The 23457-nt window shown below is 44.7% G+C and overlaps 10 non-coding genes across 10 annotated transcripts; all 10 read right to left on the minus strand.

Moving 5' to 3' along the window:
* Positions 1-1980: 1980 nt before the first annotated feature.
* trnai-aau (transfer RNA isoleucine (anticodon AAU)) lies at positions 1981-2054 on the minus strand. The gene has a single exon. It is a non-coding gene; the product is annotated as a tRNA-Ile (tRNA).
* Positions 2055-4263: 2209 nt separating this feature from the next.
* On the minus strand, positions 4264-4337 carry trnai-aau (transfer RNA isoleucine (anticodon AAU)). Its single transcript has one exon. It is a non-coding gene; the product is annotated as a tRNA-Ile (tRNA).
* A 2209-nt stretch (positions 4338-6546) lies between these two features.
* Positions 6547-6620, minus strand: trnai-aau (transfer RNA isoleucine (anticodon AAU)). The gene has a single exon. It is a non-coding gene; the product is annotated as a tRNA-Ile (tRNA).
* Positions 6621-8829: 2209 nt separating this feature from the next.
* On the minus strand, positions 8830-8903 carry trnai-aau (transfer RNA isoleucine (anticodon AAU)). The gene has a single exon. It is a non-coding gene; the product is annotated as a tRNA-Ile (tRNA).
* A 2209-nt stretch (positions 8904-11112) lies between these two features.
* trnai-aau (transfer RNA isoleucine (anticodon AAU)) lies at positions 11113-11186 on the minus strand. The gene has a single exon. It is a non-coding gene; the product is annotated as a tRNA-Ile (tRNA).
* Positions 11187-13395: 2209 nt separating this feature from the next.
* Positions 13396-13469, minus strand: trnai-aau (transfer RNA isoleucine (anticodon AAU)). The gene has a single exon. It is a non-coding gene; the product is annotated as a tRNA-Ile (tRNA).
* Positions 13470-15678: 2209 nt separating this feature from the next.
* Positions 15679-15752, minus strand: trnai-aau (transfer RNA isoleucine (anticodon AAU)). The gene has a single exon. It is a non-coding gene; the product is annotated as a tRNA-Ile (tRNA).
* A 2209-nt stretch (positions 15753-17961) lies between these two features.
* trnai-aau (transfer RNA isoleucine (anticodon AAU)) lies at positions 17962-18035 on the minus strand. The gene has a single exon. It is a non-coding gene; the product is annotated as a tRNA-Ile (tRNA).
* A 1718-nt stretch (positions 18036-19753) lies between these two features.
* trnai-aau (transfer RNA isoleucine (anticodon AAU)) lies at positions 19754-19827 on the minus strand. The gene has a single exon. It is a non-coding gene; the product is annotated as a tRNA-Ile (tRNA).
* Positions 19828-22038: 2211 nt separating this feature from the next.
* On the minus strand, positions 22039-22112 carry trnai-aau (transfer RNA isoleucine (anticodon AAU)). The gene has a single exon. It is a non-coding gene; the product is annotated as a tRNA-Ile (tRNA).
* Between the last annotated feature and the right edge of the window lie 1345 nt (positions 22113-23457).

Here is a 23457-nt window from a genome sequence, read left to right on the forward strand (position 1 = left end):
ATCGCAATGCCACCAGCTCAGCTGCAGCTTGTCATGTTGAAAAATATCGTCTGTCGAAACGTCCCATCAACGATCGCTCACTGTTCTTCTGGATACTCACAGACTTTTGGAGTCAGCGTTATGTGCTGCTGATAAACTGCTACGAACCTTATGCCAAATGCATTTGAATTGAAATCTAACAGTGGGATTTTTTCTGCTCCCGAACGACGCAGTTGCTTTGGTGTCAGCAACAGCTCAGACGCCAATTGCACGTTTTGCTCAATCACTCATGTTGCTAATTCAATCTTCGTTTGACAGCATATTTAGAAAGTTATCACGCCTTCCTGCAGCGGTCGTCAGTGACAGATCAGATGCTAAGATGATTGCTTCAGACAGCATGCTACATCCTCCATTTGAAAATGGAAAAGGTGCAAACGGTTGCAGGCTGAACACACACTCACTATATTGCCTGGCGTGTCAGAGGCTGGGAGCGGAGCTTATGGAGGCTTTTCAATCATGAGGGGCATGAATCGGGTAAATAGACAAGTTTCTTTCGCTCAGGTGTGGCAGTGCAGAACTAGAGGGTATAAATCAGGTGTGGGAGTACGAGAATTGGAAAGGCAGTGATGGGCAATGGCTGCACGCAGAGGGTGGTGCGTTTCTGGAACAAGTTGCCAGACGAGCTGGTGATGGATGGTAAAATTCCAATACTTTTAAGGAATCTGGACGTGCATTTGAATAGGCAGGGTTTAGAGAGACATGGGTCAAATGCATGCAATCGCGGCTGGATCAATTGAAGATATCTGTTCGGAATGGACGAGTTCGACCGAAGACTGTGTTTTCAGTGCTGTCCATATCTAATGAGCTCTATGATAGTGCAGGTGAAATGATAAAAAAGATAAATAAAATCAATGAAGTAAAATTGTCTCAAGTTGTTGAATTCAAACAACTTCAGGTAATTTTATTTCAATTATTTTATTTATCTTTTTTATTTGTGTTTTTTTCATTGTTCTGTAACTCTTATTTCTTGATTGTCTCTCTTTCTCTCGCTCCCCACTCTCTCAATATCTTTTTCCTTTCCTCTTCCCACTTTGCTACCCTTCTCCCCTGTTTTCCATTTTGTCTCTGCTTCACCCATCCCCCACATATTTTGTCACATAGCACTGGCTACAGCCTGCGTCATTCACGGCTCCTAATCTCCCTTAGATCTCTCCATGCACTCTCATTATCACCTTTGCATCTGGAGCCCTGACTCACCATCTCTCAGCCTGGTGTAAACAGCTCCCTAATTCTCCCCCTTTTTTATCTTTAACAAAGGATCAGTTCGACTCGAAACGTCAGCTCTTTTCTCTCCTTGCAGATGGTGCCAGACGTGCTGAGACTTTCCAGCATTTTCTCTTTTGGTTTCAGATTCCAGCATCCGCAGTAATTTTATTTTATTAATGGCTCTATGATATTGCTGGTGTCATGATAACTCCAGCTTCTATGCATGAGAGGTGAGCAAGCGAATGAATTCCTTTTGGAAGTCGCGTGACAAGTATTAACAGAGATCAAGGAAAATAACATGAACGAATCTTTGATTTGAATTGAAGCCTGAACTCTGGTTCTGCTCCGAGACTGTGCCAGGTCTGCTTAATACTGCATATATTTCATGATTTGCATTTGTTTGTGAAAACAATTGAGACTGATTGATTTGCTGCAGACAACATCCAGCAGTCATCATGGGTACGGCGATCAAGTCGTGCGTCTAGCCCTGTCAAATGTTTTATTGCGCAGGTGAGGCTTCCTGTTTCGTGGTTTGGTGGAGCACGTTGTTTGGAAAAATAGCAACGCAGCTGAGATCCGGCATGGGACCAGCGGGTTGATGTTCCATGACAGCGATGGTCGCCTTTCGAATGAGCACACATCTCAACCGACCATGTGACAAGTTCTTGCAGACGGTGAAAGTAAAAGCCACGGCGAACACTGACACAGCCCTGCTAACGACGGAAGCGCCTCTCGTGGTCAGTGCGGGGATTGAACCCACGACCTTGGCGTTATTAGCACCACGCTCTAACCAGCTGAGCTAACCGACCAACACAGCACAGGCAGCGAAAGTAAATGCCTATATTGCCGGTGCTCACAACCACGGCGGCTGTTCATTTTCTGCTTCATGTCGATCGCACGATAGTCTGAAGTATTTCCTTTCGTTGCAAAGCTTTTCAACGAAAAAAAAGCATTTACTTTTCCGAACGCGCATACTCGACTTAACCATTTGCTCTGATATTCAAAATGAAGCACAATGTCCGGACGCGTGCAATTTCAATCGCAATGCCACCAGCTCAGCTGCAGCTTGTCATGTTGAAAAATATCGTCTGTCGAAACGTCCCTTCAACGATCGCTCACTGTTCTTCTGGATACTCACAGACTTTTGGAGTCAGCGTTATGTGCTGCTGATAAACTGCTGCGAACCTTATGCCAAATGCATTTGAATTGAAATCTAACAGTGGGATTTTTTCTGCTCCCGAACGACGCAGTTGCTTTGGTGTCAGCAACAGCTCAGACGCCAATTGCACGTTTTGCTCAATCACTCATGTTGCTAATTCAATCTTCGTTTGACAGCATATTTAGAAAGTTATCACGCCTTCCTGCAGCGGTCGTCAGTGACAGATCAGATGCTAAGATGATTGCTTCAGACAGCATGCTACATCCTCCATTTGAAAATGGAAAAGGTGCAAACGGTTGCAGGCTGAACACACACTCACTATATTGCCTGGCGTGTCAGAGGCTGGGAGCGGAGCTTATGGAGGCTTTTCAATCATGAGGGGCATGAATCGGGTAAATAGACAAGTTTCTTTCGCTCAGGTGTGGCAGTGCAGAACTAGAGGGTATAAATCAGGTGTGGGAGTACGAGAATTGGAAAGGCAGTGATGGGCAATGGCTGCGCGCAGAGGGTGGTGCGTTTCTGGAACAAGTTGCCAGACGAGCTGGTGATGGATGGTAAAAGTCCAATACTTTTAAGGAATCTGGACGTGTATTTGAATAGGCAGGGTTTAGAGAGACATGGGTCAAATGCATGCAATCGCGGCTGGATCAATTGAAGATATCTGTTCGGAATGGACGAGTTCGACCGAAGACTGTGTTTTCAGTGCTGTCCATATCTAATGAGCTCTATGATAGTGCAGGTGAAATGATAAAAAAGATAAATAAAATCAATGAAGTAAAATTGACTCAAGTTGTTGAATTCAAACAACTTCAGGTAATTTTATTTCAATTATTTTATTTATCTTTTTTATTTGTGTTTTTTTCATTGTTCTGTAACTCTTATTTCTTGATTGTCTCTCTTTCTCTCGCTCCCCACTCTCTCAATATCTTTTTCCTTTCCTCTTCCCACTTTGCTACCCTTCTCCCCTGTTTTCCATTTTGTCTCTGCTTCACCCATCCCCCACATATTTTGTCACATAGCACTGGCTACAGCCTGCGTCATTCACGGCTCCTAATCTCCCTTAGATCTCTCCATGCACTCTCATTATCACCTTTGCATCTGGAGCCCTGACTCACCATCTCTCAGCCTGGTGTAAACAGCTCCCTAATTCTCCCCCTTTTTTATCTTTAACAAAGGATCAGTTCGACTCGAAACGTCAGCTCTTTTCTCTCCTTGCAGATGGTGCCAGACGTGCTGAGACTTTCCAGCATTTTCTCTTTTGGTTTCAGATTCCAGCATCCGCAGTAATTTTATTTTATTAATGGCTCTATGATATTGCTGGTGTCATGATAACTCCAGCTTCTATGCATGAGAGGTGAGCAAGCGAATGAATTCCTTTTGGAAGTCGCGTGACAAGTATTAACAGAGATCAAGGAAAATAACATGAACGAATCTTTGATTTGAATTGAAGCCTGAACTCTGGTTCTGCTCCGAGACTGTGCCAGGTCTGCTTAATACTGCATATATTTCATGATTTGCATTTGTTTGTGAAAACAATTGAGACTGATTGATTTGCTGCAGACAACATCCAGCAGTCATCATGGGTACGGCGATCAAGTCGTGCGTCTAGCCCTGTCAAATGTTTTATTGCGCAGGTGAGGCTTCCTGTTTCGTGGTTTGGTGGAGCACGTTGTTTGGAAAAATAGCAACGCAGCTGAGATCCGGCATGGGACCAGCGGGTTGATGTTCCATGACAGCGATGGTCGCCTTTCGAATGAGCACACATCTCAACCGACCATGTGACAAGTTCTTGCAGACGGTGAAAGTAAAAGCCACGGCGAACACTGACACAGCCCTGCTAACGACGGAAGCGCCTCTCGTGGTCAGTGCGGGGATTGAACCCACGACCTTGGCGTTATTAGCACCACGCTCTAACCAGCTGAGCTAACCGACCAACACAGCGCAAGCAGCGAAAGTAAATGCCTATATTGCCGGTGCTCACAACCACGGCGGCTGTTCATTTTCTGCTTCATGTCGATCGCACGATAGTCTGAAGTATTTCCTTTCGTTGCAAAGCTTTTCAACGAAAAAAAAGCATTTACTTTTCCGAACGCGCATACTCGACTTAACCATTTGCTCTGATATTCCAAATGAAGCACAATGTCCGGACGCGTGCAATTTCAATCGCAATGCCACCAGCTCAGCTGCAACTTGTCATGTTGAAAAATATCGTCTGTCGAAACGTCCCTTCAACGATCGCTCACTGTTCTTCTGGATACTCACAGACTTTTGGAGTCAGCGTTATGTGCTGCTGATAAACTGCTACGAACCTTATGCCAAATGCATTTGAATTGAAATCTAACAGTGGGATTTTTTCTGCTCCCGAACGACGCAGTTGCTTTGGTGTCAGCAACAGCTCAGACGCCAATTACACGTTTTGCTCAATCACTCATGTTGCTAATTCAATCTTCGTTTGACAGCATATTTAGAAAGTTATCACGCCTTCCTGCAGCGGTCGTCAGTGACAGATCAGATGCTAAGATGATTGCTTCAGACAGCATGCTACATCCTCCATTTGAAAATGGAAAAGGTGCAAACGGTTGCAGGCTGAACACACACTCACTATATTGCCTGGCGTGTCAGAGGCTGGGAGCGGAGCTTATGGAGGCTTTTCAATCATGAGGGGCATGAATCGGGTAAATAGACAAGTTTCTTTCGCTCAGGTGTGGCAGTGCAGAACTAGAGGGTATAAATCAGGTGTGGGAGTACGAGAATTGGAAAGGCAGTGATGGGCAATGGCTGCGCGCAGAGGGTGGTGCGTTTCTGGAACAAGTTGCCAGACGAGCTGGTGATGGATGGTAAAAGTCCAATACTTTTAAGGAATCTGGACGTGTATTTGAATAGGCAGGGTTTAGAGAGACATGGGTCAAATGCATGCAATCGCGGCTGGATCAATTGAAGATATCTGTTCGGAATGGACGAGTTCGACCGAAGACTGTGTTTTCAGTGCTGTCCATATCTAATGAGCTCTATGATAGTGCAGGTGAAATGATAAAAAAGATAAATAAAATCAATGAAGTAAAATTGTCTCAAGTTGTTGAATTCAAACAACTTCAGGTAATTTTATTTCAATTATTTTATTTATCTTTTTTATTTGTGTTTTTTTCATTGTTCTGTAACTCTTATTTCTTGATTGTCTCTCTTTCTCTCGCTCCCCACTCTCTCAATATCTTTTTCCTTTCCTCTTCCCACTTTGCTACCCTTCTCCCCTGTTTTCCATTTTGTCTCTGCTTCACCCATCCCCCACATATTTTGTCACATAGCACTGGCTACAGCCTGCGTCATTCACGGCTCCTAATCTCCCTTAGATCTCTCCATGCACTCTCATTATCACCTTTGCATCTGGAGCCCTGACTCACCATCTCTCAGCCTGGTGTAAACAGCTCCCTAATTCTCCCCCTTTTTTATCTTTAACAAAGGATCAGTTCGACTCGAAACGTCAGCTCTTTTCTCTCCTTGCAGATGGTGCCAGACGTGCTGAGACTTTCCAGCATTTTCTCTTTTGGTTTCAGATTCCAGCATCCGCAGTAATTTTATTTTATTAATGGCTCTATGATATTGCTGGTGTCATGATAACTCCAGCTTCTATGCATGAGAGGTGAGCAAGCGAATGAATTCCTTTTGGAAGTCGCGTGACAAGTATTAACAGAGATCAAGGAAAATAACATGAACGAATCTTTGATTTGAATTGAAGCCTGAACTCTGGTTCTGCTCCGAGACTGTGCCAGGTCTGCTTAATACTGCATATATTTCATGATTTGCATTTGTTTGTGAAAACAATTGAGACTGATTGATTTGCTGCAGACAACATCCAGCAGTCATCATGGGTACGGCGATCAAGTCGTGCGTCTAGCCCTGTCAAATGTTTTATTGCGCAGGTGAGGCTTCCTGTTTCGTGGTTTGGTGGAGCACGTTGTTTGGAAAAATAGCAACGCAGCTGAGATCCGGCATGGGACCAGCGGGTTGATGTTCCATGACAGCGATGGTCGCCTTTCGAATGAGCACACATCTCAACCGACCATGTGACAAGTTCTTGCAGACGGTGAAAGCAAAAGCCACGGCGAACACTGACACAGCCCTGCTAACGACGGAAGCGCCTCTCGTGGTCAGTGCGGGGATTGAACCCACGACCTTGGCGTTATTAGCACCACGCTCTAACCAGCTGAGCTAACCGACCAACACAGCACAGGCAGCGAAAGTAAATGCCTATATTGCCGGTGCTCACAACCACGGCGGCTGTTCATTTTCTGCTTCATGTCGATCGCACGATAGTCTGAAGTATTTCCTTTCGTTGCAAAGCTTTTCAACGAAAAAAAAGCATTTACTTTTCCGAACGCGCATACTCGACTTAACCATTTGCTCTGATATTCAAAATGAAGCACAATGTCCGGACGCGTGCAATTTCAATCGCAATGCCACCAGCTCAGCTGCAGCTTGTCATGTTGAAAAATATCGTCTGTCGAAACGTCCCTTCAACGATCGCTCACTGTTCTTCTGGATACTCACAGACTTTTGGAGTCAGCGTTATGTGCTGCTGATAAACTGCTGCGAACCTTATGCCAAATGCATTTGAATTGAAATCTAACAGTGGGATTTTTTCTGCTCCCGAACGACGCAGTTGCTTTGGTGTCAGCAACAGCTCAGACGCCAATTGCACGTTTTGCTCAATCACTCATGTTGCTAATTCAATCTTCGTTTGACAGCATATTTAGAAAGTTATCACGCCTTCCTGCAGCGGTCGTCAGTGACAGATCAGATGCTAAGATGATTGCTTCAGACAGCATGCTACATCCTCCATTTGAAAATGGAAAAGGTGCAAACGGTTGCAGGCTGAACACACACTCACTATATTGCCTGGCGTGTCAGAGGCTGGGAGCGGAGCTTATGGAGGCTTTTCAATCATGAGGGGCATGAATCGGGTAAATAGACAAGTTTCTTTCGCTCAGGTGTGGCAGTGCAGAACTAGAGGGTATAAATCAGGTGTGGGAGTACGAGAATTGGAAAGGCAGTGATGGGCAATGGCTGCGCGCAGAGGGTGGTGCGTTTCTGGAACAAGTTGCCAGACGAGCTGGTGATGGATGGTAAAAGTCCAATACTTTTAAGGAATCTGGACGTGTATTTGAATAGGCAGGGTTTAGAGAGACATGGGTCAAATGCATGCAATCGCGGCTGGATCAATTGAAGATATCTGTTCGGAATGGACGAGTTCGACCGAAGACTGTGTTTTCAGTGCTGTCCATATCTAATGAGCTCTATGATAGTGCAGGTGAAATGATAAAAAAGATAAATAAAATCAATGAAGTAAAATTGTCTCAAGTTGTTGAATTCAAACAACTTCAGGTAATTTTATTTCAATTATTTTATTTATCTTTTTTATTTGTGTTTTTTTCATTGTTCTGTAACTCTTATTTCTTGATTGTCTCTCTTTCTCTCGCTCCCCACTCTCTCAATATCTTTTTCCTTTCCTCTTCCCACTTTGCTACCCTTCTCCCCTGTTTTCCATTTTGTCTCTGCTTCACCCATCCCCCACATATTTTGTCACATAGCACTGGCTACAGCCTGCGTCATTCACGGCTCCTAATCTCCCTTAGATCTCTCCATGCACTCTCCTTATCACCTTTGCATCTGGAGCCCTGACTCACCATCTCTCAGCCTGGTGTAAACAGCTCCCTAATTCTCCCCCTTTTTTATCTTTAACAAAGGATCAGTTCGACTCGAAACGTCAGCTCTTTTCTCTCCTTGCAGATGGTGCCAGACGTGCTGAGACTTTCCAGCATTTTCTCTTTTGGTTTCAGATTCCAGCATCCGCAGTAATTTTATTTTATTAATGGCTCTATGATATTGCTGGTGTCATGATAACTCCAGCTTCTATGCATGAGAGGTGAGCAAGCGAATGAATTCCTTTTGGAAGTCGCGTGACAAGTATTAACAGAGATCAAGGAAAATAACATGAACGAATCTTTGATTTGAATTGAAGCCTGAACTCTGGTTCTGCTCCGAGACTGTGCCAGGTCTGCTTAATACTGCATATATTTCATGATTTGCATTTGTTTGTGAAAACAATTGAGACTGATTGATTTGCTGCAGACAACATCCAGCAGTCATCATGGGTACGGCGATCAAGTCGTGCGTCTAGCCCTGTCAAATGTTTTATTGCGCAGGTGAGGCTTCCTGTTTCGTGGTTTGGTGGAGCACGTTGTTTGGAAAAATAGCAACGCAGCTGAGATCCGGCATGGGACCAGCGGGTTGATGTTCCATGACAGCGATGGTCGCCTTTCGAATGAGCACACATCTCAACCGACCATGTGACAAGTTCTTGCAGACGGTGAAAGTAAAAGCCACGGCGAACACTGACACAGCCCTGCTAACGACGGAAGCGCCTCTCGTGGTCAGTGCGGGGATTGAACCCACGACCTTGGCGTTATTAGCACCACGCTCTAACCAGCTGAGCTAACCGACCAACACAGCACAGGCAGCGAAAGTAAATGCCTATATTGCCGGTGCTCACAACCACGGCGGCTGTTCATTTTCTGCTTCATGTCGATCGCACGATAGTCTGAAGTATTTCCTTTCGTTGCAAAGCTTTTCAACGAAAAAAAAGCATTTACTTTTCCGAACGCGCATACTCGACTTAACCATTTGCTCTGATATTCAAAATGAAGCACAATGTCCGGACGCGTGCAATTTCAATCGCAATGCCACCAGCTCAGCTGCAGCTTGTCATGTTGAAAAATATCGTCTGTCGAAACGTCCCTTCAACGATCGCTCACTGTTCTTCTGGATACTCACAGACTTTTGGAGTCAGCGTTATGTGCTGCTGATAACCTGCTACGAACCTTATGCCAAATGCATTTGAATTGAAATCTAACAGTGGGATTTTTTCTGCTCCCGAACGACGCAGTTGCTTTGGTGTCAGCAACAGCTCAGACGCCAATTGCACGTTTTGCTCAATCACTCATGTTGCTAATTCAATCTTCGTTTGACAGCATATTTAGAAAGTTATCACGCCTTCCTGCAGCGGTCGTCAGTGACAGATCAGATGCTAAGATGATTGCTTCAGACAGCATGCCACATCCTCCATTTGAAAATGGAAAAGGTGCAAACGGTTGCAGGCTGAACACACACTCACTATATTGCCTGGCGTGTCAGAGGCTGGGAGCGGAGCTTATGGAGGCTTTTCAATCATGAGGGGCATGAATCGGGTAAATAGACAAGTTTCTTTCGCTCAGGTGTGGCAGTGCAGAACTAGAGGGTATAAATCAGGTGTGGGAGTACGAGAATTGGAAAGGCAGTGATGGGCAATGGCTGCGCGCAGAGGGTGGTGCGTTTCTGGAACAAGTTGCCAGACGAGCTGGTGATGGATGGTAAAATTCCAATACTTTTAAGGAATCTGGACGTGTATTTGAATAGGCAGGGTTTAGAGAGACATGGGTCAAATGCATGCAATCGCGGCTGGATCAATTGAAGATATCTGTTCGGAATGGACGAGTTCGACCGAAGACTGTGTTTTCAGTGCTGTCCATATCTAATGAGCTCTATGATAGTGCAGGTGAAATGATAAAAAAGATAAATAAAATCAATGAAGTAAAATTGTCTCAAGTTGTTGAATTCAAACAACTTCAGGTAATTTTATTTCAATTATTTTATTTATCTTTTTTATTTGTGTTTTTTTCATTGTTCTGTAACTCTTATTTCTCGATTGTCTCTCTTTCTCTCGCTCCCCACTCTCTCAATATCTTTTTCCTTTCCTCTTCCCACTTTGCTACCCTTCTCCCCTGTTTTCCATTTTGTCTCTGCTTCACCCATCCCCCACATATTTTGTCACATAGCACTGGCTACAGCCTGCGTCATTCACGGCTCCTAATCTCCCTTAGATCTCTCCATGCACTCTCCTTATCACCTTTGCATCTGGAGCCCTGACTCACCATCTCTCAGCCTGGTGTAAACAGCTCCCTAATTCTCCCCCTTTTTTATCTTTAACAAAGGATCAGTTCGACTCGAAACGTCAGCTCTTTTCTCTCCTTGCAGATGGTGCCAGACGTGCTGAGACTTTCCAGCATTTTCTCTTTTGGTTTCAGATTCCAGCATCCGCAGTAATTTTATTTTATTAATGGCTCTATGATATTGCTGGTGTCATGATAACTCCAGCTTCTATGCATGAGAGGTGAGCAAGCGAATGAATTCCTTTTGGAAGTCGCGTGACAAGTATTAACAGAGATCAAGGAAAATAACATGAACGAATCTTTGATTTGAATTGAAGCCTGAACTCTGGTTCTGCTCCGAGACTGTGCCAGGTCTGCTTAATACTGCATATATTTCATGATTTGCATTTGTTTGTGAAAACAATTGAGACTGATTGATTTGCTGCAGACAACATCCAGCAGTCATCATGGGTACGGCGATCAAGTCGTGCGTCTAGCCCTGTCAAATGTTTTATTGCGCAGGTGAGGCTTCCTGTTTCGTGGTTTGGTGGAGCACGTTGTTTGGAAAAATAGCAACGCAGCTGAGATCCGGCATGGGACCAGCGGGTTGATGTTCCATGACAGCGATGGTCGCCTTTCGAATGAGCACACATCTCAACCGACCATGTGACAAGTTCTTGCAGACGGTGAAAGTAAAAGCCACGGCGAACACTGACACAGCCCTGCTAACGACGGAAGCGCCTCTCGTGGTCAGTGCGGGGATTGAACCCACGACCTTGGCGTTATTAGCACCACGCTCTAACCAGCTGAGCTAACCGACCAACACAGCACAGGCAGCGAAAGTAAATGCCTATATTGCCGGTGCTCACAACCACGGCGGCTGTTCATTTTCTGCTTCATGTCGATCGCACGATAGTCTGAAGTATTTCCTTTCGTTGCAAAGCTTTTCAACGAAAAAAAAGCATTTACTTTTCCGAACGCGCATACTCGACTTAACCATTTGCTCTGATATTCAAAATGAAGCACAATGTCCGGACGCGTGCAATTTCAATCGCAATGCCACCAGCTCAGCTGCAGCTTGTCATGTTGAAAAATAACGTCTGTCGAAACGTCCCTTCAACGATCGCTCACTGTTCTTATGGATACTCACAGACTTTTGGAGTCAGCGTTATGTGCTGCTGATAAACTGCTACGAACCTTATGCCAAATGCATTTGAATTGAAATCTAACAGTGGGATTTTTTCTGCTCCCGAACGACGCAGTTGCTTTGGTGTCAGCAACAGCTCAGACGCCAATTGCACGTTTTGCTCAATCACTCATGTTGCTAATTCAATCTTCGTTTGACAGCATATTTAGAAAGTTATCACGCCTTCCTGCAGCGGTCGTCAGTGACAGATCAGATGCTAAGATGATTGCTTCAGACAGCATGCTACATCCTCCATTTGAAAATGGAAAAGGTGCAAACGGTTGCAGGCTGAACACACACTCACTATATTGCCTGGCGTGTCAGAGGCTGGGAGCGGAGCTTATGGAGGCTTTTCAATCATGAGGGGCATGAATCGGGTAAATAGACAAGTTTCTTTCGCTCAGGTGTGGCAGTGCAGAACTAGAGGGTATAAATCAGGTGTGGGAGTACGAGAATTGGAAAGGCAGTGATGGGCAATGGCTGCGCGCAGAGGGTGGTGCGTTTCTGGAACAAGTTGCCAGACGAGCTGGTGATGGATGGTAAAAGTCCAATACTTTTAAGGAATCTGGACGTGTATTTGAATAGGCAGGGTTTAGAGAGACATGGGTCAAATGCATGCAATCGCGGCTGGATCAATTGAAGATATCTGTTCGGAATGGACGAGTTCGACCGAAGACTGTGTTTTCAGTGCTGTCCATATCTAATGAGCTCTATGATAGTGCAGGTGAAATGATAAAAAAGATAAATAAAATCAATGAAGTAAAATTGTCTCAAGTTGTTGAATTCAAACAACTTCAGGTAATTTTATTTCAATTATTTTATTTATCTTTTTTATTTGTGTTTTTTTCATTGTTCTGTAACTCTTATTTCTTGATTGTCTCTCTTTCTCTCGCTCCCCACTCTCTCAATATCTTTTTCCTTTCCTCTTCCCACTTTGCTACCCTTCTCCCCTGTTTTCCATTTTGTCTCTGCTTCACCCATCCCCCACATATTTTGTCACATAGCACTGGCTACAGCCTGCGTCATTCACGGCTCCTAATCTCCCTTAGATCTCTCCATGCACTCTCCTTATCACCTTTGCATCTGGAGCCCTGACTCACCATCTCTCAGCCTGGTGTAAACAGCTCCCTAATTCTCCCCCTTTTTTATCTTTAACAAAGGATCAGTTCGACTCGAAACGTCAGCTCTTTTCTCTCCTTGCAGATGGTGCCAGACGTGCTGAGACTTTCCAGCATTTTCTCTTTTGGTTTCAGATTCCAGCATCCGCAGTAATTTTATTTTATTAATGGCTCTATGATATTGCTGGTGTCATGATAACTCCAGCTTCTATGCATGAGAGGTGAGCAAGCGAATGAATTCCTTTTGGAAGTCGCGTGACAAGTATTAACAGAGATCAAGGAAAATAACATGAACGAATCTTTGATTTGAATTGAAGCCTGAACTCTGGTTCTGCTCCGAGACTGTGCCAGGTCTGCTTAATACTGCATATATTTCATGATTTGCATTTGTTTGTGAAAACAATTGAGACTGATTGATTTGCTGCAGACAACATCCAGCAGTCATCATGGGTACGGCGATCAAGTCGTGCGTCTAGCCCTGTCAAATGTTTTATTGCGCAGGTGAGGCTTCCTGTTTCGTGGTTTGGTGGAGCACGTTGTTTGGAAAAATAGCAACGCAGCTGAGATCCGGCATGGGACCAGCGGGTTGATGTTCCATGACAGCGATGGTCGCCTTTCGAATGAGCACACATCTCAACCGACCATGTGACAAGTTCTTGCAGACGGTGAAAGTAAAAGCCACGGCGAACACTGACACAGCCCTGCTAACGACGGAAGCGCCTCTCGTGGTCAGTGCGGGGATTGAACCCACGACCTTGGCGTTATTAGCACCACGCTCTAACCAGCTGAGCTAACCGACCAACACAGCACAGGCAGCGAAAGTAAATGCCTATATTGCCGGTGCTCACAACCACGGCGGCTGTTCATTTTCTGCTTCATGTCGATCGCACGATAGTCTGAAGTATTTCCTTTCGTTGCAAAGCTTTTCAACGAAAAAAAAGCATTTACTTTTCCGAACGCGCATACTCGACTTAACCATTTGCTCTGATATTCAAAATGAAGCACAATGTCCGGACGCGTGCAATTTCAATCGCAATGCCACCAGCTCAGCTGCAGCTTGTCATGTTGAAAAATATCGTCTGTCGAAACGTCCCTTCAACGATCGCTCACTGTTCTTCTGGATACTCACAGACTTTTGGAGTCAGCGTTATGTGCTGCTGATAAACTGCTACGAACCTTATGCCAAATGCATTTGAATTGAAATCTAACAGTGGGATTTTTTCTGCTCCCGAACGACGCAGTTGCTTTGGTGTCAGCAACAGCTCAGACGCCAATTGCACGTTTTGCTCAATCACTCATGTTGCTAATTCAATCTTCGTTTGACAGCATATTTAGAAAGTTATCACGCCTTCCTGCAGCGGTCGTCAGTGACAGATCAGATGCTAAGATGATTGCTTCAGACAGCATGCCACATCCTCCATTTGAAAATGGAAAAGGTGCAAACGGTTGCAGGCTGAACACACACTCACTATATTGCCTGGCGTGTCAGAGGCTGGGAGCGGAGCTTATGGAGGCTTTTCAATCATGAGGGGCATGAATCGGGTAAATAGACAAGTTTCTTTCGCTCAGGTGTGGCAGTGCAGAACTAGAGGGTATAAATCAGGTGTGGGAGTACGAGAATTGGAAAGGCAGTGATGGGCAATGGCTGCGCGCAGAGGGTGGTGCGTTTCTGGAACAAGTTGCCAGACGAGCTGGTGATGGATGGTAAAATTCCAATACTTTTAAGGAATCTGGACGTGTATTTGAATAGGCAGGGTTTAGAGAGACATGGGTCAAATGCATGCAATCGCGGCTGGATCAATTGAAGATATCTGTTCGGAATGGACGAGTTCGACCGAAGACTGTGTTTTCAGTGCTGTCCATATCTAATGAGCTCTATGATAGTGCAGGTGAAATGATAAAAAAGATAAATAAAATCAATGAAGTAAAATTGTCTCAAGTTGTTGAATTCAAACAACTTCAGGTAATTTTATTTCAATTATTTTATTTATCTTTTTTATTTGTGTTTTTTTCATTGTTCTGTAACTCTTATTTCTTGATTGTCTCTCTTTCTCTCGCTCCCCACTCTCTCAATATCTTTTTCCTTTCCTCTTCCCACTTTGCTACCCTTCTCCCCTGTTTTCCATTTTGTCTCTGCTTCACCCATCCCCCACATATTTTGTCACATAGCACTGGCTACAGCCTGCGTCATTCACGGCTCCTAATCTCCCTTAGATCTCTCCATGCACTCTCCTTATCACCTTTGCATCTGGAGCCCTGACTCACCATCTCTCAGCCTGGTGTAAACAGCTCCCTAATTCTCCCCCTTTTTTATCTTTAACAAAGGATCAGTTCGACTCGAAACGTCAGCTCTTTTCTCTCCTTGCAGATGGTGCCAGACGTGCTGAGACTTTCCAGCATTTTCTCTTTTGGTTTCAGATTCCAGCATCCGCAGTAATTTTATTTTATTAATGGCTCTATGATATTGCTGGTGTCATGATAACTCCAGCTTCTATGCATGAGAGGTGAGCAAGCGAATGAATTCCTTTTGGAAGTCGCGTGACAAGTATTAACAGAGATCAAGGAAAATAACATGAACGAATCTTTGATTTGAATTGAAGCCTGAACTCTGGTTCTGCTCCGAGACTGTGCCAGGTCTGCTTAATACTGCATATATTTCATGATTTGCATTTGTTTGTGAAAACAATTGAGACTGATTGATTTGCTGCAGACAACATCCAGCAGTCATCATGGGTACGGCGATCAAGTCGTGCGTCTAGCCCTGTCAAATGTTTTATTGCGCAGGTGAGGCTTCCTGTTTCGTGGTTTGGTGGAGCACGTTGTTTGGAAAAATAGCAACGCAGCTGAGATCCGGCATGGGACCAGCGGGTTGATGTTCCATGACAGCGATGGTCGCCTTTCGAATGAGCACACATCTCAACCGACCATGTGACAAGTTCTTGCAGACGGTGAAAGTAAAAGCCACGGCGAACACCGACACAGCCCTGCTAACGACGGAAGCGCCTCTCGTGGTCAGTGCGGGGATTGAACCCACGACCTTGGCGTTATTAGCACCACGCTCTAACCAGCTGAGCTAACCGACCAACACAGCACAGGCAGCGAAAGTAAATGCCTATATTGCCGGTGCTCACAACCACGGCGGCTGTTCATTTTCTGCTTCATGTCGATCGCACGATAGTCTGAAGTATTTCCTTTCGTTGCAAAGTTTTGCAACGAAAAAAAAGCATTTACTTTTCCGAACGCGCATACTCGACTTAACCATTTGCTCTGATATTCAAAATGAAGCACAATGTCCGGACGCGTGCAATTTCAATCGCAATGCCACCAGCTCAGCTGCAGCTTGTCATGTTGAAAAATATCGTCTGTCGAAACGTCTCTTCAACGATCGCTCACTGTTCTTCTGGATACTCACAGACTTTTGGAGTCAGCGTTATGTGCTGCTGATAAACTGCTCCGAACCTTATGCCAAATGCATTTGAATTGAAATCTAACAGTGGGATTTTTTCTGCTCCCGAACGACGCAGTTGCTTTGGTGTCAGCAACAGCTCAGACGCCAATTGCACGTTTTGCTCAATCACTCATGTTGCTAATTCAATCTTCGTTTGACAGCATATTTAGAAAGTTATCACGCCTTCCTGCAGCGGTCGTCAGTGACAGATCAGATGCTAAGATGATTGCTTCTGACAGCATGCTACATCCTCCATTTGAAAATGGAAAAGGTGCAAACGGTTGCAGGCTGAACACACACTCACTATATTGCCTGGCGTGTCAGAGGCTGGGAGCGGAGCTTATGGAGGCTTTTCAATCATGAGGGGCATGAATCGGGTAAATAGACAAGTTTCTTTCGCTCAGGTGTGGCAGTGCAGAACTAGAGGGTATAAATCAGGTGTGGGAGTACGAGAATTGGAAAGGCAGTGATGGGCAATGGCTGTGCGCAGAGGGTGGTGCGTTTCTGGAACAAGTTGCCAGACGAGCTGGTGATGGATGGTAAAATTCCAATACTTTTAAGGAATCTGGACGTGTATTTGAATAGGCAGGGTTTAGAGAGACATGGGTCAAATGCATGCAATCGCGGCTGGATCAATTGAAGATATCTGTTCGGAATGGACGAGTTCGACCGAAGACTGTGTTTTCAGTGCTGTCCATATCTAATGAGCTCTATGATAGTGCAGGTGAAATGATAAAAAAGATAAATAAAATCAATGAAGTAAAATTGTCTCAAGTTGTTGAATTCAAACAACTTCAGGTAATTTTATTTCAATTATTTTATTTATCTTTTTTATTTGTGTTTTTTTCATTGTTCTGTAACTCTTATTTCTTGATTGTCTCTCTTTCTCTCGCTCCCCACTCTCTCAATATCTTTTTCCTTTCCTCTTCCCACTTTGCTACCCTTCTCCCCTGTTTTCCATTTTGTCTCTGCTTCACCCATCCCCCACATATTTTGTCACATAGCACTGGCTACAGCCTGCGTCATTCACGGCTCCTAATCTCCCTTAGATCTCTCCATGCACTCTCCTTATCACCTTTGCATCTGGAGCCCTGACTCACCATCTCTCAGCCTGGTGTAAACAGCTCCCTAATTCTCCCCCTTTTTTATCTTTAACAAAGGATCAGTTCGACTCGAAACGTCAGCTCTTTTCTCTCCTTGCAGATGGTGCCAGACGTGCTGAGACTTTCCAGCATTTTCTCTTTTGGTTTCAGATTCCAGCATCCGCAGTAATTTTATTTTATTAATGGCTCTATGATATTGCTGGTGTCATGATAACTCCAGCTTCTATGCATGAGAGGTGAGCAAGCGAATGAATTCCTTTTGGAAGTCGCGTGACAAGTATTAACAGAGATCAAGGAAAATAACATGAACGAATCTTTGATTTGAATTGAAGCCTGAACTCTGGTTCTGCTCCGAGACTGTGCCAGGTCTGCTTAATACTGCATATATTTCATGATTTGCATTTGTTTGTGAAAACAATTGAGACTGATTGATTTGCTGCAGACAACATCCAGCAGTCATCATGGGTACGGCGATCAAGTCGTGCGTCTAGCCCTGTCAAATGTTTTATTGCGCAGGTGAGGCTTCCTGTTTCGTGGTTTGGTGGAGCACGTTGTTTGGAAAAATAGCAACGCAGCTGAGATCCGGCATGGGACCAGCGGGTTGATGTTCCATGACAGCGATGGTCGCCTTTCGAATGAGCACACATCTCAACCGACCATGTGACAAGTTCTTGCAGACGGTGAAAGTAAAAGCCACGGCGAACACCGACACAGCCCTGCTAACGACGGAAGCGCCTCTCGTGGTCAGTGCGGGGATTGAACCCACGACCTTGGCGTTATTAGCACCACGCTCTAACCAGCTGAGCTAACCGACCAACACAGCACATGCAGCGAAAGTAAATGCCTATATTGCCGGTGCTCACAACCACGGCGGCTGTTCATTTTCTGCTTCATGTCGATCGCACGATAGTCTGAAGTATTTCCTTTCGTTGCAAAGCTTTTCAACGAAAAAAAAGCATTTACTTTTCCGAACGCGCATACTCGACTTAACCATTTGCTCTGATATTCAAAATGAAGCACAATGTCCGGACGCGTGCAATTTCAATCGCAATGCCACCAGCTCAGCTGCAGCTTGTCATGTTGAAAAATATCGTCTGTCGAAACGTCCCTTCAACGATCGCTCACTGTTCTTCTGGATACTCACAGACTTTTGGAGTCAGCGTTATGTGCTGCTGATAAACTGCTACGAACCTTATGCCAAATGCATTTGAATTGAAATCTAACAGTGGGATTTTTTCTGCTCCCGAACGACGCAGTTGCTTTGGTGTCAGCAACAGCTCAGACGCCAATTGCACGTTTTGCTCAATCACTCATGTTGCTAATTCAATCTTCGTTTGACAGCATATTTAGAAAGTTATCACGCCTTCCTGCAGCGGTCGTCAGTGACAGATCAGATGCTAAGATGATTGCTTCTGACAGCATGCTACATCCTCCATTTGAAAATGGAAAAGGTGCAAACGGTTGCAGGCTGAACACACACTCACTATATTGCCTGGCGTGTCAGAGGCTGGGAGCGGAGCTTATGGAGGCTTTTCAATCATGAGGGGCATGAATCGGGTAAATAGACAAGTTTCTTTCGCTCAGGTGTGGCAGTGCAGAACTAGAGGGTATAAATCAGGTGTGGGAGTACGAGAATTGGAAAGGCAGTGATGGGCAATGGCTGCGCGCAGAGGGTGGTGCGTTTCTGGAACAAGTTGCCAGACGAGCTGGTGATGGATGGTAAAATTCCAATACTTTTAAGGAATCTGGACGTGTATTTGAATAGGCAGGGTTTAGAGAGACATGGGTCAAATGCATGCAATCGCGGCTGGATCAATTGAAGATATCTGTTCGGAATGGACGAGTTCGACCGAAGACTGTGTTTTCAGTGCTGTCCATATCTAATGAGCTCTATGATAGTGCAGGTGAAATGATAAAAAAGATAAATAAAATCAATGAAGTAAAATTGTCTCAAGTTGTTGAATTCAAACAACTTCAGGTAATTTTATTTCAATTATTTTATTTATCTTTTTTATTTGTGTTTTTTTTTCATTGTTCTGTAACTCTTATTTCTTGATTGTCTCTCTTTCTCTCGCTCCCCACTCTCTCAATATCTTTTTCCTTTCCTCTTCCCACTTTGCTACCCTTCTCCCCTGTTTTCCATTTTGTCTCTGCTTCACCCATCCCCCACATATTTTGTCACATAGCACTGGCTACAGCCTGCGTCATTCACGGCTCCTAATCTCCCTTAGATCTCTCCATGCACTCTCCTTATCACCTTTGCATCTGGAGCCCTGACTCACCATCTCTCAGCCTGGTGTAAACAGCTCCCTAATTCTCCCCCTTTTTTATCTTTAACAAAGGATCAGTTCGACTCGAAACGTCAGCTCTTTTCTCGGCATGGGACCAGCGGGTTGATGTTCCATGACAGCGATGGTCGCCTTTCGAATGAGCACACATCTCAACCGACCATGTGACAAGTTCTTGCAGACGGTGAAAGTAAAAGCCACGGCGAACACCGACACAGCCCTGCTAACGACGGAAGCGCCTCTCGTGGTCAGTGCGGGGATTGAACCCACGACCTTGGCGTTATTAGCACCACGCTCTAACCAGCTGAGCTAACCGACCAACACAGCACAGGCAGCGAAAGTAAATGCCTATATTGCCGGTGCTCACAACCACGGCGGCTGTTCATTTTCTGCTTCATGTCGATCGCACGATAGTCTGAAGTATTTCCTTTCGTTGCAAAGCTTTTCAACGAAAAAAAAGCATTTACTTTTCCGAACGCGCATACTCGACTTAACCATTTGCTCTGATATTCAAAATGAAGCACAATGTCCGGACGCGTGCAATTTCAATCGCAATGCCACCAGCTCAGCTGCAGCTTGTCATGTTGAAAAATATCGTCTGTCGAAACGTCCCTTCAACGATCGCTCACTGTTCTTCTGGATACTCACAGACTTTTGGAGTCAGCGTTATGTGCTGCTGATAAACTGCTACGAACCTTATGCCAAATGCATTTGAATTGAAATCTAACAGTGGGATTTTTTCTGCTCCCGAACGACGCAGTTGCTTTGGTGTCAGCAACAGCTCAGACGCCAATTGCACGTTTTGCTCAATCACTCATGTTGCTAATTCAATCTTCGTTTGACAGCATATTTAGAAAGTTATCACGCCTTCCTGCAGCGGTCGTCAGTGACAGATCAGATGCTAAGATGATTGCTTCTGACAGCATGCTACATCCTCCATTTGAAAATGGAAAAGGTGCAAACGGTTGCAGGCTGAACACACACTCACTATATTGCCTGGCGTGTCAGAGGCTGGGAGCGGAGCTTATGGAGGCTTTTCAATCATGAGGGGCATGAATCGGGTAAATAGACAAGTTTCTTTCGCTCAGGTGTGGCAGTGCAGAACTAGAGGGTATAAATCAGGTGTGGGAGTACGAGAATTGGAAAGGCAGTGATGGGCAATGGCTGCGCGCAGAGGGTGGTGCGTTTCTGGAACAAGTTGCCAGACGAGCTGGTGATGGATGGTAAAATTCCAATACTTTTAAGGAATCTGGACGTGTATTTGAATAGGCAGGGTTTAGAGAGACATGGGTCAAATGCATGCAATCGCGGCTGGATCAATTGAAGATATCTGTTCGGAATGGACGAGTTCGACCGAAGACTGTGTTTTCAGTGCTGTCCATATCTAATGAGCTCTATGATAGTGCAGGTGAAATGATAAAAAAGATAAATAAAATCAATGAAGTAAAATTGTCTCAAGTTGTTGAATTCAAACAACTTCAGGTAATTTTATTTCAATTATTTTATTTATCTTTTTTATTTGTGTTTTTTTTTCATTGTTCTGTAACTCTTATTTCTTGATTGTCTCTCTTTCTCTCGCTCCCCACTCTCTCAATATCTTTTTCCTTTCCTCTTCCCACTTTGCTACCCTTCTCCCCTGTTTTCCATTTTGTCTCTGCTTCACCCATCCCCCACATATTTTGTCACATAGCACTGGCTACAGCCTGCGTCATTCACGGCTCCTAATCTCCCTTAGATCTCTCCATGCACTCTCCTTATCACCTTTGCATCTGGAGCCCTGACTCACCATCTCTCAGCCTGGTGTAAACAGCTCCCTAATTCTCCCCCTTTTTTATCTTTAACAAAGGATCAGTTCGACTCGAAACGTCAGCTCTTTTCTCTCCTTGCAGATGGTGCCAGACGTGCTGAGACTTTCCAGCATTTTCTCTTTTGGTTTCAGATTCCAGCATCCGCAGTAATTTTATTTTATTAATGGCTCTATGATATTGCTGGTGTCATGATAACTCCAGCTTCTATGCATGAGAGGTGAGCAAGCGAATGAATTCCTTTTGGAAGTCGCGTGACAAGTATTAACAGAGATCAAGGAAAATAACATGAACGAATCTTTGATTTGAATTGAAGCCTGAACTCTGGTTCTGCTCCGAGACTGTGCCAGGTCTGCTTAATACTGCATATATTTCATGATTTGCATTTGTTTGTGAAAACAATTGAGACTGATTGATTTGCTGCAGACAACATCCAGCAGTCATCATGGGTACGGCGATCAAGTCGTGCGTCTAGCCCTGTCAAATGTTTTATTGCGCAGGTGAGGCTTCCTGTTTCGTGGTTTGGTGGAGCACGTTGTTTGGAAAAATAGCAACGCAGCTGAGATCCGGCATGGGACCAGCGGGTTGATGTTCCATGACAGCGATGGTCGCCTTTCGAATGAGCACACATCTCAACCGACCATGTGACAAGTTCTTGCAGACGGTGAAAGTAAAAGCCACGGCGAACACTGACACAGCCCTGCTAACGACGGAAGCGCCTCTCGTGGTCAGTGCGGGGATTGAACCCACGACCTTGGCGTTATTAGCACCACGCTCTAACCAGCTGAGCTAACCGACCAACACAGCACTGGCAGCGAAAGTAAATGCCTATATTGCCGGTGCTCACAACCACGGCGGCTGTTCATTTTCTGCTTCATGTCGATCGCACGATAGTCTGAAGTATTTCCTTTCGTTGCAAAGCTTTTCAACGAAAAAAAAGCATTTACTTTTCCGAACGCGCATACTCGACTTAACCATTTGCTCTGATATTCAAAATGAAGCACAATGTCCGGACGCGTGCAATTTCAATCGCAATGCCACCAGCTCAGCTGCAGCTTGTCATGTTGAAAAATATCGTCTGTCGAAACGTCCCTTCAACGATCGCTCACTGTTCTTCTGGATACTCACAGACTTTTGGAGTCAGCGTTATGTGCTGCTGATAAACTGCTACGAACCTTATGCCAAATGCATTTGAATTGAAATCTAACAGTGGGATTTTTTCTGCTCCCGAACGACGCAGTTGCTTTGGTGTCAGCAACAGCTCAGACGCCAATTGCACGTTTTGCTCAATCACTCATGTTGCTAATTCAATCTTCGTTTGACAGCATATTTAGAAAGTTATCACGCCTTCCTGCAGCGGTCGTCAGTGACAGATCAGATGCTAAGATGATTGCTTCTGACAGCATGCTACATCCTCCATTTGAAAATGGAAAAGGTGCAAACGGTTGCAGGCTGAACACACACTCACTATATTGCCTGGCGTGTCAGAGGCTGGGAGCGGAGCTTATGGAGGCTTTTCAATCATGAGGGGCATGAATCGGGTAAATAGACAAGTTTCTTTCGCTCAGGTGTGGCAGTGCAGAACTAGAGGGTATAAATCAGGTGTGGGAGTACGAGAATTGGAAAGGCAGTGATGGGCAATGGCTGCGCGCAGAGGGTGGTGCGTTTCTGGAACAAGTTGCCAGACGAGCTGGTGATGGATGGTAAAATTCCAATACTTTTAAGGAATCTGGACGTGTATTTGAATAGGCAGGGTTTAGAGAGACATGGGTCAAATGCATGCAATCGCGGCTGGATCAATTGAAGATATCTGTTCGGAATGGACGAGTTCGACCGAAGACTGTGTTTTCAGTGCTGTCCATATCTAATGAGCTCTATGATAGTGCAGGTGAAATGATAAAAAAGATAAATAAAATCAATGAAGTAAAATTGTCTCAAGTTGTTGAATTCAAACAACTTCAGGTAATTTTATTTCAATTATTTTATTTATCTTTTTTATTTGTGTTTTTTTCATTGTTCTGTAACTCTTATTTCTTGATTGTCTCTCTTTCTCTCGCTCCCCACTCTCTCAATATCTTTTTCCTTTCCTCTTCCCACTTTGCTACCCTTCTCCCCTGTTTTCCATTTTGTCTCTGCTTCACCCA

This window comes from Chiloscyllium plagiosum, unplaced genomic scaffold, assembly GCF_037043375.1.
Source record: "Chiloscyllium plagiosum isolate Xiang-an unplaced genomic scaffold, Cpla_swu_hap1 HiC_scaffold_45, whole genome shotgun sequence".
Classification (NCBI taxonomy): Eukaryota; Metazoa; Chordata; class Chondrichthyes; order Orectolobiformes; family Hemiscylliidae; genus Chiloscyllium; species Chiloscyllium plagiosum.